Source organism: Balaenoptera borealis (genome assembly GCF_965194805.1).
Source record: "Balaenoptera borealis genome assembly, chromosome: 11".
Lineage (NCBI taxonomy): Eukaryota > Metazoa > Chordata > Mammalia > Artiodactyla > Balaenopteridae > Balaenoptera > Balaenoptera borealis.
In genome coordinates, this window is record NC_138868.1 from 58,335,876 (window position 1) to 58,351,455 (window position 15,580).

At 38.8% G+C, this 15,580-nt stretch overlaps 1 long non-coding RNA gene across 1 annotated transcript; it reads left to right on the forward strand.

Annotated features, from left to right (window-relative positions):
- Positions 1–2,219: 2,219 nt before the first annotated feature.
- Positions 2,220–15,043, forward strand: LOC309606402. The gene is made up of 2 exons (XR_014231811.1): positions 2,220–14,146; positions 14,375–15,043. It is a non-coding gene; the product is annotated as an uncharacterized lncRNA (long non-coding RNA).
- Positions 15,044–15,580: the final 537 nt, after the last annotated feature.

Here is a 15,580-nt window from a genome sequence, read left to right on the forward strand (position 1 = left end):
TAGTTTTCATCTTATTTAATTCTCACCACGGGATGGGGCATTATTATCCCTCACTTCAAAATGGGGAAAATAAGGCACAGAGGAGTTAATATCCAAAATAAAAAGAACCTGTATAACTCAATGGCAAAAACTCAAACAATCCAATTAAAAAATGGGCAGAGGAACTGAATAGATATTTTTCCAAAGAAGACATACAGATGGCCAACAGACACATGAAAAGGTGCTCGTGCCATTAATCATCAGGGAAATGCAAATCAAAACCACAATGAGATGTCACCTCACACCTGTTAGAATGGCTATCATCAAAAAGATAAGAAATAAGAAGTGTTGGCAAAGACGTGGAGAAAAGAGAACCCTTGTGCTCTGTTGGGTAGGAATGTTAATTGATGCAGCCATTATGCAAAACAGTATGGAGGTTCTTCAAAAATTTAAAATTAGAATTACCATATAATCCAGCAATTCCACTCTGGGTATTCATCTGAAAGAAATGAAACATTAGCTCAAAAATATACCTGCACCTCCACATTCATTGCAGCATTATTTATAATAGCCAAGATAGGGAAACAATCTAAGTGTTCATTGATGGATGATTGGATAAAGAAAATGTGAGAAATATATACATACATATGTGTATGTATATGCACATACACATATATATGTATACACACACATACACACACAATGGAATATTACCCAGCCATAAAAAAGAATGAAATCTTGCCATTTGCAACAACATGGATAGACTTTGAGGGCATTATGCTAAGTGAAATAAGTCAGAGAGAGAGACAAATCTTGCATGATCTTATTTATTTATGTGGAATTTTTAAAAAGGCACAGACAACAACAGATTTGTGGTTGCCACAGGTAGGGGATAGGGGTTGGGCAAAATGGGTGAAGGGGTACAAACTTACAGTTCTAAAACAAATAAGTCCTGAGGATGTAATGTACAGCATGGTGACTCCAGTTAATAATATTGCATTGTATAATTGAAAGTTGCTAAGAGAGTAGATCTTAAATGTTCTCACTGCACGAAAAAAATATGTAACTCTGTGTGGTGATGAATGTTAACTGGACTTATTGTGGTGATCATTTAGCAATATACACATATATTGACTCATTATGTTACACACCTGAAACTAATATAATGCTATATGTCAATTATATCTCAATAAAAAAAATTAAAGAAAAAAAGAAGGCATAGAGAGGTTAAGTATCTAGCCTAGACTCACAGAGCAGAGAAGCTACAAAGACATAATTCAAGCCCGGGCCTGTTTCAATGGGAAGCCCATGCTATAGACTAGTCCATGGAATTGCCTCTCGGCGATTCAGTAAGAAGGCTAAAGGAGAAACTCATACAAAATAGCAGAAGCAGTTTATAAATAAGCACTGACAAATTTTGTGTGTGGTCCACATTAGCTATTTAAAATCACATGCCTAGAATCCCTTTCTAGGTCATCCCTCCACCCAGAAGTGTTCAAGCCTATGTGAACATGCACTGAATAAGGAGCGCCAGCGGTACATACATGATGGCGCATTACTGCCCCATGACGGTGGCACAGAACAGAGGAAAGTGTGGGCTGCGGGTCACACAGCCCCGAGCAGCTGCTGAGCAGTGATAAACGTTGAGATGCAGCCCAAGTTTTTGCCTGGACTGTACAAGCCAGGCAGCAAATGAAGCTGATCAGATACTCCTTAGGGTGTCTGTTGCTGCGGGGCCCCAGGGAGATTGTGGCCACCTGAGAGGGCTTCTGATTGCAGGGAGGGGGTTTAAGAGCATGCAACAACTTCTGAAGCACTAGATAGGCATCAGTTGCTCTACAGAGAGGCATTTCCATTGGCTAGTTTACAGCATGACTTCATATTGAAACTGACCTGGGTTTGAATTATGCCTTGCAGCTTATTTTCTCTGTGATTCTGGCCTTGCTAACTTAACCTTTCTGCGCCTTATTTTCCTCACTTTGAAATGAGGAATAATCATGCCCCATCCTGCGGTGAGAATTAAATAAGATAAAAATTGTCAACCCCCTGATATACCCATAGTAGGTACTCAGAGATGGTGGAAATGCTGGGGGTAGTAGTTGTTGCTGTTTCACTGTTACTTTTATAATGCTTATGTCTCTTGCACTGGAACCAGACAGGCCTTGGCATTTTTTTTCGGAATCCAATTCAAACTTGCCAGTCACATGGCTGGCCTAGTAAGAGTGGACAAGTTGCTTCCTGCTTCCTATCTCCCTTAACAGAATATTTACTGCACCAAATACTGTAAATATACAAGATGAAGGACTATTTCCTAGGGACCTGACAACACCTCAGGGAAAAAATTGTCTGTAACTATAATACGGGATAGGCCATATTAAGTGCCATTCTTAAGGTGTTTTTTTCATTCAGGAAATAGTTTTTTTTCACCCCTTCTAATTACCATGCACTATGCTTGGCACAGATAAAATTCTATGGGAATTTAAGAAGGGTGTAATTGCTTCTGGCTAGCCAGTGGCCACCAAGAGGGCAATATTGGTGAAAATAGAACATTTACCAGAGATAAATGTTAGGCTGTTATCAGAAAGCCCTATTCCTTTACGTTTAGTCCTCTATTGGCCAATAAAATAGGATTTTCTGCCGATACTTCTGGTCACGTGGAAAAGCGTCTTCTCTCCATTCTCTTATCTGGTGTTACCTATGGCCGAAGCAACTATCTCATCACACACACACACGCACACACATGCATGGACACCATCTCCTCCCCTCTGTCTCCTCTGTATCCCTCCTGTTCCCTGTGACTTGCTCTTTTCTTTTCCTTCTTCCTGTTTTTTTTTTTCAGCAGTGAGTTTCAGTTTTATTTGGGGAACTTACTGACGACTATAACCCAGGAGACAGCCCCTCAGATAACTCTGAGGAACTGTTCCCTTCCTTCTTCCTTCTCTCCTCTGTTTTACTCCATTCATTCATTCTGGTAGCTTCAGTTGCCATGAGTGGTCCTCAGCTCAGAACGCTCGCTGACTTCAAAGTGTTCAGCAGGGACATTTTGATCATGAGATATTTCCAACAACTACATGTTTCATATCAGGTGTGTGGTTCTGTGAATTATTATTGTTCATTCATTTCACGGAGTATTACGGAGGCTCACTTTAGCCAGATCTTTGCTTAGTTGCATCTCCTCAGACAGACTTCCCCTCAGACAGCACGCTAGCCTCTTACCCTGCCTCAGTCTCCCTTACTGCCCTTACAACTTAAGTGATCCTCTTATTGTGTGTCTCCTCCACAGCACGGCAAGCTCCCTGAGGCCTGGGGCTTTGTCTTCTCTACTAGGCGTCTGGCAGATGTTCAATAAACATTTCTTGATTGAATGGATAAATATAGGCATTATAATTGTATAGCTGCATAATATTTAATAACATGAATTTTCCCTTTCTATTAAGTGAAATGGTAGAAAATTATGCTATACCATCATCCCAATTGCATAAGATATACGGCAGAGAAAAACTACGGAATGGAAGGATTTGTGTTCACTGTGCTTATCTCTGGGCGGTCATATTTTCCTTAGATTGATCTATATTAATCTGAATTTCCCTGATATCTTCCAATGAGCACATATATTTTTTAAAAAAAATTAGCTTCCTTTAAATAATAGTGAACGCTGCTGGCTCAGTGCAAAGATTTTTGTGGCTGGGACAGACTGAGGGATGTGAAAGCGACAGAAGGATCAGGGCATGGTTGGGAAGATAGTCAGGATCTAGCTGACTCATTGCCCTGACCAATAGCTGATGATTCCTTTGACTGCCCGTGATACGTTTAAAGTGAATGTTTTGATGACATCGTGAAAATGAAGAAGTAGAATCAACAGGCTCAAGATTGTTTTCAGGGTGTTAGAGCTGAAACATAAAAGAAAGTGAGGGTTTGGCAGAGCCCATGTTTTGATGGGTGCCAAACCCTAAATGATCAAAAACTGCTTCAAGATGTTGATGAAACCTCAAATAGAGGTTGTACACAGGCCACTCATTCGGTCTTAATGTTTTGCAGCCCCAGGACAGACTGAGATGGAAGGTCACTCCTTTGGCTGAGCAGATTGAGGGAGGCTCTATGGAGAAGGATTTTATCTGCCCTTTCAGCGTTTTACTTGCTGCCACTGGTGGTATGTCGTACCCACAGACTCAGCTTTCTTCTTCTCTGAGCACATCTTCCTTCAGAAGAGCACATTCAAACTCATCCAGTAGAAGTTCAAAGAAGTCTTGCTCTCTGAATTTTCATCCATTCCTTCAACCGTTTATGGAGTGCCCACTATGTTCCAAGCACTGGGCTGGACTCTGGGAAATACGTGCGTTAATAAACCAGACAAAAATCTTTGCCCGATGAAGTTTACATTATAGTAGTGGGCGCATAGTCTAGTCTTGAGTGCTTGCCAAGCCCCAGTTTTCTCTTATTGCTTTTAGAAAAATTTCTGGATTAGTTTCGGTTTTACAGTGGGATGGTTGCCTCAGTCCCCCAGTTAGCACGAGTTCCTGGAAGGAGCTGGAAACAGCCTTGGAAAATAACTTTGGCTATGACCCCGACGCCCTGCCTTGCTCCTAATTTTCCTCAGCAGATCTCTTGAGGAATCTGGAGTTGTGCTGCCCCCTGAACCTTTAGAGCCATCTAGAGTTTGGCTTTGAACCAAATGTTTAACCAGAGCAACTACTCTGTTAGCTGTTCATCCTAATAAATAATAATAGCTATCATTTATTGATCACTCACCACGTGCCAGAAATGTGCTAAGCTTTTTCTTTCATTGTCTCATTTAATAGTCACAATGTCTGTGAGGTTTCTGCTTTCAGTATAGCCAAGTAAACTCCTACCAGATCCTACCCTTCCACAGGTCACATCTGTAAACTGTAGGCTAAATACAAAAGCAAAAACGAAAATCAAAACAATGATGTGCAGGCACTAGAAAGTGACAAAATAGCAGGTGGATTCTGGAGGGCAACAAAAAATTTGAAAGAAGGGTGTAGTCTGGGGTATGGGTTTTCATTTTTACGGCATTTAACCTGAGGACAAGCCAAACTGATGTTATGCTGAGTGGGTAAACCTATGATACAAAACATCCAGTCCTTCCAGCTTGAAGAACAAAGTAAAAGAGTTCAGGGTGACCACAGCCCCTGAAAAGTGAGAGAGGAATCTCAGAAAAGAGAGCCAAAGTGTGTTTATAAACTCTGTCCAAGTCTCCGGCTTATTCCTACACGTGTGGGGCAAGCCGAAAGTAGCTTGTACTTAAGGCTTAAAGAATGCACATCTACTACAAGTGTGCAACTTTGCAGTGTGAGTCTAACCAAGTGTGATGGTTAGTCTTAGATGTCAATTAGGCTAAGTTATAGTTTGCAGTTACTTAATCAAATACTAATCTAGGTGCTGCTGTGAAGGTATTTTGTAGACATGGTTAATATCTACAATGGATCGACTTAAGCTAAAGGAGATTACACTTGATAATGCTGGTGAGCCTCATCCCATCAGCTGAAGGCCTTCAGAGCAAAAACTGAGTTTTCATGGAGAGGAAGGAATTCTGCCTCAAGACTGCACAACAAATCCCACCTGAGTTTCCAGCCTCCAGCCTCCAGATTTCAGATCTGCCAGCCCTGTAATTTTGTGACCTAATTCCTTAAAATACATCTCTTTTATCATAATCATATGTATTGGTTCTTGGGAGAACCCTGACTGAGACCCCAAGTTAATTGCTAAAGCAAAAATATCAGCACTCTTCAGAACTGTAACTGAATCTAGAGGTTCCACAACATAATAATCACAATGACCAGAATAAAATCCAAAATGACTTGATGTACCAAGAACCAGAAAATTGTAGCCCAGTTGCAAGAGGAAAGACAACCCACTGAAATCAACTCTAAGATGACCCAAGGGTTGGAATTAGCAGACAAGGGTTTTAAAGAAGCCATTTTAACTATGCTTAGTGAAGTGGAGAAAATATGGTTGTGGTGAAGGAAAAGACACACAATCTCAATAAAGAAGGAAATGAATCTAATAACCAAATGGAAATTCTCAAAGTGAAAAATACAATCTGTGAAATAAAAATTCCCTGGGTGGACTTAACAGAATGGAGATGATGGAGGAAAGAGTCTAGATATTATCTGAACTGAGAGTAGGGAGGAAAAAAATATTGAAATAAATGAAAGGAGATTCAAAGGAACTAGGACAATAACAAAAGGTTTCCTTCTGAATATCCAGAAGGAGGGGAAAGAAAGAAATGGGCAGAAAAATTACTTAAAGATATAATGGCTAATGGGATGGTTAATATCATGTGTCAACTTGACTGGGCTAAAGGATGACCAGATAACTGTAAAACATTATTTCTGGGTATGTCTGTGAGAGTATTTTCAGAAGAGATTAGCATTTGAATGGGTTGACTAAGGAAAGAAGATCACCCTCCACAATGAGGGTGGGCATTGTCCCATCTGCTGAGACCTGAATAAAAGTAAAAGGTGGAGGAAGGGTGAATTTGCACTTCTTTCCTCAGCTGAGACATCCATCTTTTCTTGCCCACAGACATCAGTTCCTTGATTCCTATGTACTGAATTATACCACCGTTATTTCCTGGCTCTCCAGCTTACAGATGGCATATCATGGGACTTCTCAGCTTCCGTAAGCACGTGAGCCAATTCTTATAATAAATTTCCCCTTTCTTATACCTCTCCCTCTCTATCCTATTGGTTCTGCTTTTCTGGAGAACCCTAAGACAGCTGAACTTTTCCAAACGTTGAGAAAGACATAAATTTACAAATTCAAGAATTCAGAGAACTGCAAGCATGATAGATATAAAGAAAATCACATCTAAGGAAATCATAGTCAAACTGCTGAAAACCAGAGATGAAGAGAAACATTTAAAGCACCTTAAGGAAAATGACACATTACATAAAGGGCAATAACCACGCAGAATATTGCTGACTTCTCATCAGTAACCATGGAGCCCAGAAGCGGTGCAAATATCTTTAAAGTGCTAAAAAGAAAAACAACCCAGAATAAGAATATCAACTGATATTTTCTTTCAAGAATAAAGCTGAAATAAAGACACTTTAAAATAAAACAAAACTAAGAGAATTTATTGATTGAAGATCTGCGCTACATGAAATAATAAAAGGAGGTGCTTCAGGCTGAAGGGAAGTTATACCAGATGGAGACTTGAGTCTTTGGGAGGGAAGAAAAGGTACTGGGAGTTGTAAGTATCTGGGTAAACATAATAGACTATATTTTTCTATTAAATCTCTTAGTTAACATATATATATATATATATATATATATATATGGGACTCACTAAAGCAAAAACTATAACATTGTCTTGTGGGAATTATAATGTATGTAGTTGTAATAACAGGGCAATTATAACCCAAAGGAAGGTGAGAAGAGATAAATGGACCTATGGGGTTGCAAGAGTTCTACATTTTATGACAAATGTTGCAAGATTAACTCTAAGCAGAGAGGAAATTTAAGAATGTATATTGTAATCAATAGAGTGGTCACTTTTAAAAATGCAAAGAGATATATTAAAAGGCCAAGAGAGAAAATAAAAATTGAATTCTAAAAAAAAATTCCAAAGAAGGTTGTAAAGAAGAAAGAAGCAAAAACAGAGGAGGCAAACAGGAAAAAAAAATTAATAAACTAGTAGAGCTAAAACCAACCATATCAATAGTTACAATAAATGTGTATGAAGTAAACACTCCAATTAAAAATCAGAAACTTGACAGAAGGATTAAAAAAAGACAAGGACCAACTATAGATGCTGTCTAAAAGAAATGCATTTTAAATATAAAGATGCAGATTGGCTGAAAGTATTTGGACAGAAAAAGAGAAATCATGCAAATAGTAAACATAAAGAGGCAGGACTTGCTTGATTTGATATCAAACAAATTACACCTTTTGCCAGTAAATAATTTATTGTTTCTTATCTCCAAATCCATCCTCCTTGGCCTGCTTTGTGATGTTGGAGGTGGACCCTGTAAATATTTCACCTTTGCCGGTTCTGTTAACTTTTGTCAGTAGAGGGCGCTGTAGGGCCACTGCAGGAGGAAAAGGCTTCTCTCCGTGATTTGTGTGCTTTTCTCCTTACTCTCTCCCAGGGCATGTGGTGGGCCACAGTGTGTGTGCAGGACCTCCAGTGGTGCTCACTCCCCAGGGACTGTCTCCTTGTGGGTGGCTTCTTAGCAAGTTGACACCAGCACCCGAGGTGGCAATCCAGTGACTCTTGCAGGTGCCTCCTAGGCACCTTCCCCGTGAGTTTCAGAGAAGCAGCCTAGCAGGTGTCTTCCGGGAGCATTCATTTGGTGCCTCAGAAGGTAGCTTTCAGTGAGTCTCAGTGATACCTCAGTAGATAATTTCCTAGTGAATTTCATCAGCTCGCTAGTGTGTTCTTTCCTACATGAGAGCTGCGGTCTGTGGCACCTCATTGACCTTCTCTGCCACCAGTTTGTCAAATCACACACTTTCCAGCAAGGTCTGAGTCTCTTGCTTAGGGTCCTCTTCCTTGGGTACTGTTCCTGTGCCCCAGAGGCAGTGGCTGCTCCTTGTATCAGCTATTATTGTGTTCCTTAGAGGTCTCTTTGCCCCTTAGTAATTGATTCTCTGTTACTAATTAATAATGCTTTACATGAAACTTGCTCTTCAAATGCTGTGTGATCTCTGGACCCTGCCTGATACAGACTTCAAGACAAAGAGCTTTATCAAGGATAGAAAGACCCTTTGTAATGCTAAAAGGACACTGGTGAGAAGACATTTAAAATTGAGAGAATAAATAGGTAATTCCAATTATAGTTGGAGACTTTAACACCCTTCCCTCAGAAACTAGAAAAAAAGAAAAGTAAAGACATAAATGTTCTGAACAGCACTGTCAACCACCTTGACCTAACTGATATCTGTACAACACTATACAACTACAAAATGCTATTTTTTTCAAGTGCATGTGTTCATCAAGATAGGCCATAATTGAAAAGGATCAAAATCACATAGAGCTGTTCTCTGACCTCAGTGGAATTAAATTGAGGTCAGTAACAACACAATATCTAGGAATATCTAAAATATTTGATAATTAATATACTTCTAAATAGTATATGGACCAAAGAAGAAATTAGGGAAATTAGAAAATATTTTGATCTGAATGCTAACAAAGATACAATATATCAAAAATTTTAGGATGGAACTAAAGTTGTGTTTAGAGGGAACTGTTGATTTAAATGCTTGTATTTAAAAAAAAAGAAAGCTTAAAAAAAATCAATGACCTCTTATTTCACCTTAAGAAACCACAAAAAGAATAGCAAAGTAAATAGACAAAAAATAAATAAATAAATAAGTGTAGCAATCAAGGAAATAGCAGATTGGTAAGCAATAAAGAAAGTTAACAAAATCTAAAATCCATTCTTTGAAGAGCCTGAGAAACTTAGTAAAAGTCTAGCTAGATGGATCAAGGAAAAGGGAGAGAATGGAAATTACCAATACTAGGCATAAATGAGGGATAATTACTACAGATGCTGCAGACATTTAAAGGACATTCGAAGGATTATCCATAACTTAAGAATTCAACAAATTTCTTGAAAAATACAACTTAGCAAAACTGACTTGAGAAAAAACAGATCATTTGAATAGTCCTATATCTAATAAATTTGAATTCATTATCAAATACTCCCCCAGAGAAGATTCTAGACCTACAAGTTCTGACTGTGAATCTTATCAGATACCAAAGGAAGAAATAATATCCTATCAGAAATGAAAGAAAGAAGTTAAGCCAGTTTTAGATAAATTATTTCAGAAAACAGAGAAGAAAAAACTTCCCACTTGTTTTATGAGGCCGGAATAACTATAGTACCAAAACTTGACAAAATATTTTAAAAAGTTAGACTAACCACTGTTGCACATAGATGCAAAAATACTGAATGAGAGGTTAGCAAATTGAATCATGGAAGGCTGTTTTAACATTTAAAAATCAATTAATATTATTTGCCATATTAACACAGTATAGGAGATAAACTACATAATCACTTTAATAGATGCAGAAAAAGAAATTTACAAATTTCAAAACCCACTCATGATAAAGAAAAATTCTTAGAAAACTAGGAATAGTTGAGAATTTCTGTAACCTGATGAAGCACTCCTACAGAAATCCTACAGCAAACTTCATACCTAATAGAGAGTAATTGAGATACACTGGTAAGGAACAAGCCAAAAAAAAGGAAAGAAAGAAAAAAGGGAAGGAAGGAAGGAAGGAAGATGATTGCAGTAGAGTACAACTGATTGTATTTTCACATATATAATCATTTACATCGAAAATCCAAAGGAAACTACAATACATACGTCAGCCCTAATAAATGTAGTTAATAAGATAGTAGGGTACCATATTAATATGCCTAAATTACTTGTAGTTATATGTCCTTGTAGCTAATATGTAAAAGATTTCATTTAAAACAGTGTTTGTAAAACATAAAGCATTTTGGAATAAATTTAACAAAATATGTGGAAAATCTCTATGCTGAAAACTATAAAACATTGCTGAGAGAAATTAAAGTAGATCTAAATAAGTGGAGGAATATACCATGTTCAGTTACTTAAGATGGAAACTCATCCTAAATTGATCTATAGATTCAACACAATCCCAGTCAAAATCCCAAGAGGATTATTTTTTTGGTAGACATTCACAAGCTGATTCTAAAATTTATATGGAAATGCAAAGATATCCAAAGCAATTCTGAAAGAACAAAGTTGGAGAGCTAACATTACCTCATTTCAAGACTTGCTCTAAAGCTACAGTATTCAAGATAATATGGTTTTGACATAGAGATCAAGAAATAGATCAATAGAACAGAATAGAGAGATGGAAATAGACTCCCATTTATACTGTCATTTTATTTTTCAACAAAGACATCAACTCAATCCAATAGGAAAAGACTTTTCCCCAAGTTTTAAAAATTTGTGGTAAAATAACACAAAACATTTACTATCCTAAGCATTTTTAAGTGACAGTTCAGTGGCATTAAGTACATTCATACTGTTGTGCAATCGTCACTACCATCCATCTCCAGAACTCTTTTCATCTTGCAAAATTTAAACTCAGTACCCATTAAATGTGAACTTCTTCTCTCTTCCCTCCAGCCCCTGGCAGCCACCATTCTACTTTCTGTCTTTATGGATTTGACTACTCTAAGTACCTCATATAAATGGAATCATAGGGTAATTTTTTTTTTTTTTTGGACTGGCTTATATCACTTAGCATAATGTCCTCAAGGTTCATCCATGTTGTAGCATGTTTCAGAATTCCCTTACTTGGGACTTCCCTGGTGGCGCAGTGGTTAAGAATCCACCTGCCAATGCAGGGGACACGGGTTTGAGCCCTGGTCAGGGAAGATCCCATATGATGTGGAGCAACTAAACCTGTGCACCACAACTACTGAGCCTGTTCTCTAGATCCTGTGAGCCACAACTACTGAGCCCATGTGCCACAATTACTGAAGCCCGCGTACCTAGAGCCCATGCTCCGCAACAAGAGAAGCCACCGCAATGAGAAGCCCGTGCACCGCAACGAAGAGTAGCCCTCACTCGCCGCAACTAGAGAAAGCCCGTGCACATCAACAAAGACCCAACGCAGCCAAAAATAAATAAATAAATAAATAAATTAAAAACAGATAAAGAAAAAGAATTCCCTTCCTTTTTGAGGCTGAATAATATTCCATGGTATGTATACCACATTTTGCTTATCCATTCATCTATTAATGGATACTTGCTTCTACATTTTAGATATTGTGAATAATGCTGCTATGAACCTAGGTATACAAATATCCCTTTAAGATCCTACTTTCAATTCTCTTGAGCATATATCAAGAAGTGCAATTGCTGAATTATATGGTAAACCTATTTTTAATTTTTTGAAGAATAGTCATACCGTTTCCCCACAGTGCACTATTTTACATTCCCAACAGTGCACAAGGGTTCTAATTTCTCTACATCCTCACCAGTTAGCAGTCAGAAAGAAAATTTTTATTTTTAGTTTTTAGTTGTACCCATGGCTAAGACATTATAGTGACATAGTAAAGGACACACAGCTGGATCATAAGGGAAAAGGCAGGCAGGCAGGGTCTGGAGGAATCCACGTGCAGGTTTCCTTATGTTCTCTCCCTTCCTTGAAGGGACACACAGAGCACACCTCTCCCCCAGCACTGAAAATGCAGCAACATATGTGCAATGTTTTTGCCTAGGGAAGCCCATTAGAGACTCAGCACCCAAGATTTTTACTGGGAGCTGGTCACATAGACACCAGAAAGGAAACATTTTTAACAAATGTGCTAGAAAAACTAGATGTCTGTAAAAAACAAAAAACCCACTGTGACCCTCCATCCTTACTTCTCACGATATACAACATTATTTCAGATGAATCATTTAACTCTCTCTGAGTAGCCACGTGCTTCCCTGCTAGGGAAGTGGGGTCTCAGAGCAATGAAGCCACTCTAAGATTACACAAGTAAACGGCAGAGTCAGGTTCTGAAGCCCGATTTCTCCGTCTCCCACACCTGCGCTGTTCATTGGTCTTCAAGTTCCATCCTAGAGTTCTACCTAATCATCTTTTTCATCATTGAACCCCCAGGGACCAGCAGCTTCTGGTTCCCAGTAGACACCTTGTAAATCTTTGTTGAAGAGATGACTGAATGGTCTCTAGGACAACCTGCTGCCCATCTGAGCGCCACCCCCCATCACAATATGCAGCACACACCGAGTAGCCAACATCTTGCCTGGCTACCTCCTCTGGAAGGAGCTTGGCTGTCAAGCTTCATGCTTAGAGATTGTAGCCAATTTATGAGAAAGAGAGAGAGAGAGAGAAGATCACTATAGGCCTATACACCAGAACAGAAGTAAGTTTTACGTAGAGAGTTAGTGACATATGAATTTAAAGTAAAATAAATTTTAAATATTTGAGCTCAAAATCAACATCGTTTTCCCTCTGATCCCATTTAGAGAAAATTTAAGATAACTCAAGTTGCTTATCTTTAAAATTAAGAGGGGGCCATCAAATTCTATGTATGATGTATTGCAGTTAGTGGAGAAAGAGGGCTTGTAGGAGAATGGATGAGGCTGGAAGATGAAATAGAAAAAATGTGGAAGGGAGAGTAGGGGGAGGGAAAGCACATGTAGAGGGAAGGACCGTAAGGGAATATTCTGCTCATTAAACAATGCATGGAATCTGGCTCAGTTTTAAAGTATCTAAATGGCCAGGACTGTGTCCTGGTGAGATTTTCCTCCCCTGTGGGTTGTGATCCCCGATGCCCCCGGGGTGATCCTGGTTCCCAAGAGTATAATGTTCTGCTTTTGAAATCTAGCCTCAGAGTAGAGAAAAGCCTGTGTGTAGCTGTGTAGTGGAGCACATGACGTCTCTCAAATTAACACTGACAAGCACTCACAGAAACCCCAGAGGAAAATAGGGGCACCAGAGCCACTGTTACATTCACAACACACAGATTTCTGCCTCTGCAGGAGGGAAGCCCAGGGATACCCAGGGACTCCGGCCTGGCTTCCTGCCTTCTCCGCTCCAGGTCTGCCTCTCCTGCCACCATCACTTTATCTCTTGCCCCTCAGGTCTGTCTGCAAGAGTCCACGTCACCTTCCCGATTGAGGTCTCCAAATCCCCATCTTTAGTTCCCTTGAGTAACTTGTACCCAGTTTCCTTTTCTCTTTCTGTCATGAAGAAAATGACTCTTCCACAGTCCTCAGTCACCTGCATTTATGGACATACAGAGTTTACAGGCACTTGCTCAGAAGCAGCCTTTTATGATTTGCTTGGGGTTCCTTATTCATTCATACAATTTATCAGTCAAACCTGGATACTTCTGCAAGCTAAACAGAGACCTGTTAATACTTACACGGGGACAAGAGGCACACACAGGTTGTTTGGGGCTGGATGTATGGTTGCCCTAGTCATAGACTCACAGTGAATAGATACTCTAACCCCAAGCTGTCCTATTACAGTTTGTAATACAAATCATCACACAAACAGTAATCAACTTATTTTCCTCCAGAGAGAAAGAAAAATAGAGGGAGAGAGTCATACACATAAAACTATATAGGAGGGTGAGAGGAAAAGGGAGGAAGAGAAAGAAGAGAGAGACATTGTAGGTAATTGTCTCTAGACAAGAGGGGGGTAATTGGCCCCCTCTTAATTTTAAAGATAAGCAACTTGAGTATCTTAAATTTTCTCTAAATGGAATCAGAGGGAAAATTATTTTGATTTTGAGCTCAAATATTTAAAATTTATTTTACTTTAAATTCATATGTCACTAACTCTCTACGTAAAACTTACTTCTGTTCTGGTGTATAGGCCTATAGTGATCTTCTCTCTCTCTCTCTCTTTCTCATAAAGGTACTGGAGTGAATGCTCACAGCATAGGTCTTTTTCTGTGTTTATACAGAAGAAATTTGTCCTTTGGAATGTTAAATGCTCTATTTCCTTAATTCTAAGAGGGACACTTTTTCGTATTTTAATGATTCTGAAATCTGAATGTGTATTACAAGGGAAGCCAGAAAGAACTTTTTCACTGCTCCTAGGAAGAGGAACAATTTGTGACAGAGCTGTCATTGCCTGTATGCATATGAACTCAGCAGTGGGTAGAAGGTAGATCTGTTCAGACATCTTGGGTGAGATATTTGCAGTGGTAGCACCCCATTTTGAATTTTACATTGACTCTTGATATATACTAATTGTTTCAAATGTCCCCAGAATGGTTGTACTCTGATGTCATATTATAACAAAAAGTTACAACATGCAGAGAATGATCTGCACTTTCCAGGCAGTGCAATTAAAGGCAGTGGAAATCACCAAACCTCAAGTGATTCACAGAATTTTCAAATTCAAAGTCATGTTTCAAGAAGAACTACCGCTTAGGTGCCTGTTGTCTACCTCTCAGAGGCTAAGGCTGACTTTTAAGAGAAATCTCTAGAGATAATTAGTTCAATTAAGCAAAAAAAAAAAAAAAGCTATGAATTTAACCATACAGCTGATGTAGATCAAACAGTAGTCTCTTTCCATTTGCTGTGAAATCACACTGTCCTTTGCAAAGGTGTTAAAAAGGACGAAAGCTAGGCTTGCCCCGTGATGCAACGCATGACTGCTCATGGCCAAAATATTCCAAAGAATCGCAAGTGTTAAGAAGTTTCAGACTCACATTTTCACGATGACACTTAAAATAAATGGTGTGTATATGAGTAGATAAATTGATGTTGTTATTATGTTTTCTAAAGTTAATTTGCACGTAAATAAGTGTGCACTCCCTGTATACCAATAACTACCCCCAAACACTGTACCTGAATTAATGGTCCATTTCCTAGTTGATTCTGTTTTAAAGTTAAAAAAAATATGATAGTTGCCACCTCCACACCTGCCTTAATCCTGGTCTCTGGAGACTCCATTATCAAATGGTTAAACTCAAGTTGCCAACTCTGGTGGGAATCACTTAAAGTTGCAAGAGTAGTAATTAGAACCCTATGTCTTCTAGAGCTGAGAGATATCTGACCAAGAACTGGGTTTATCTCTGAGATGAAAAATTTGTATTCCTGATATTGGTATACATTTTAAAGC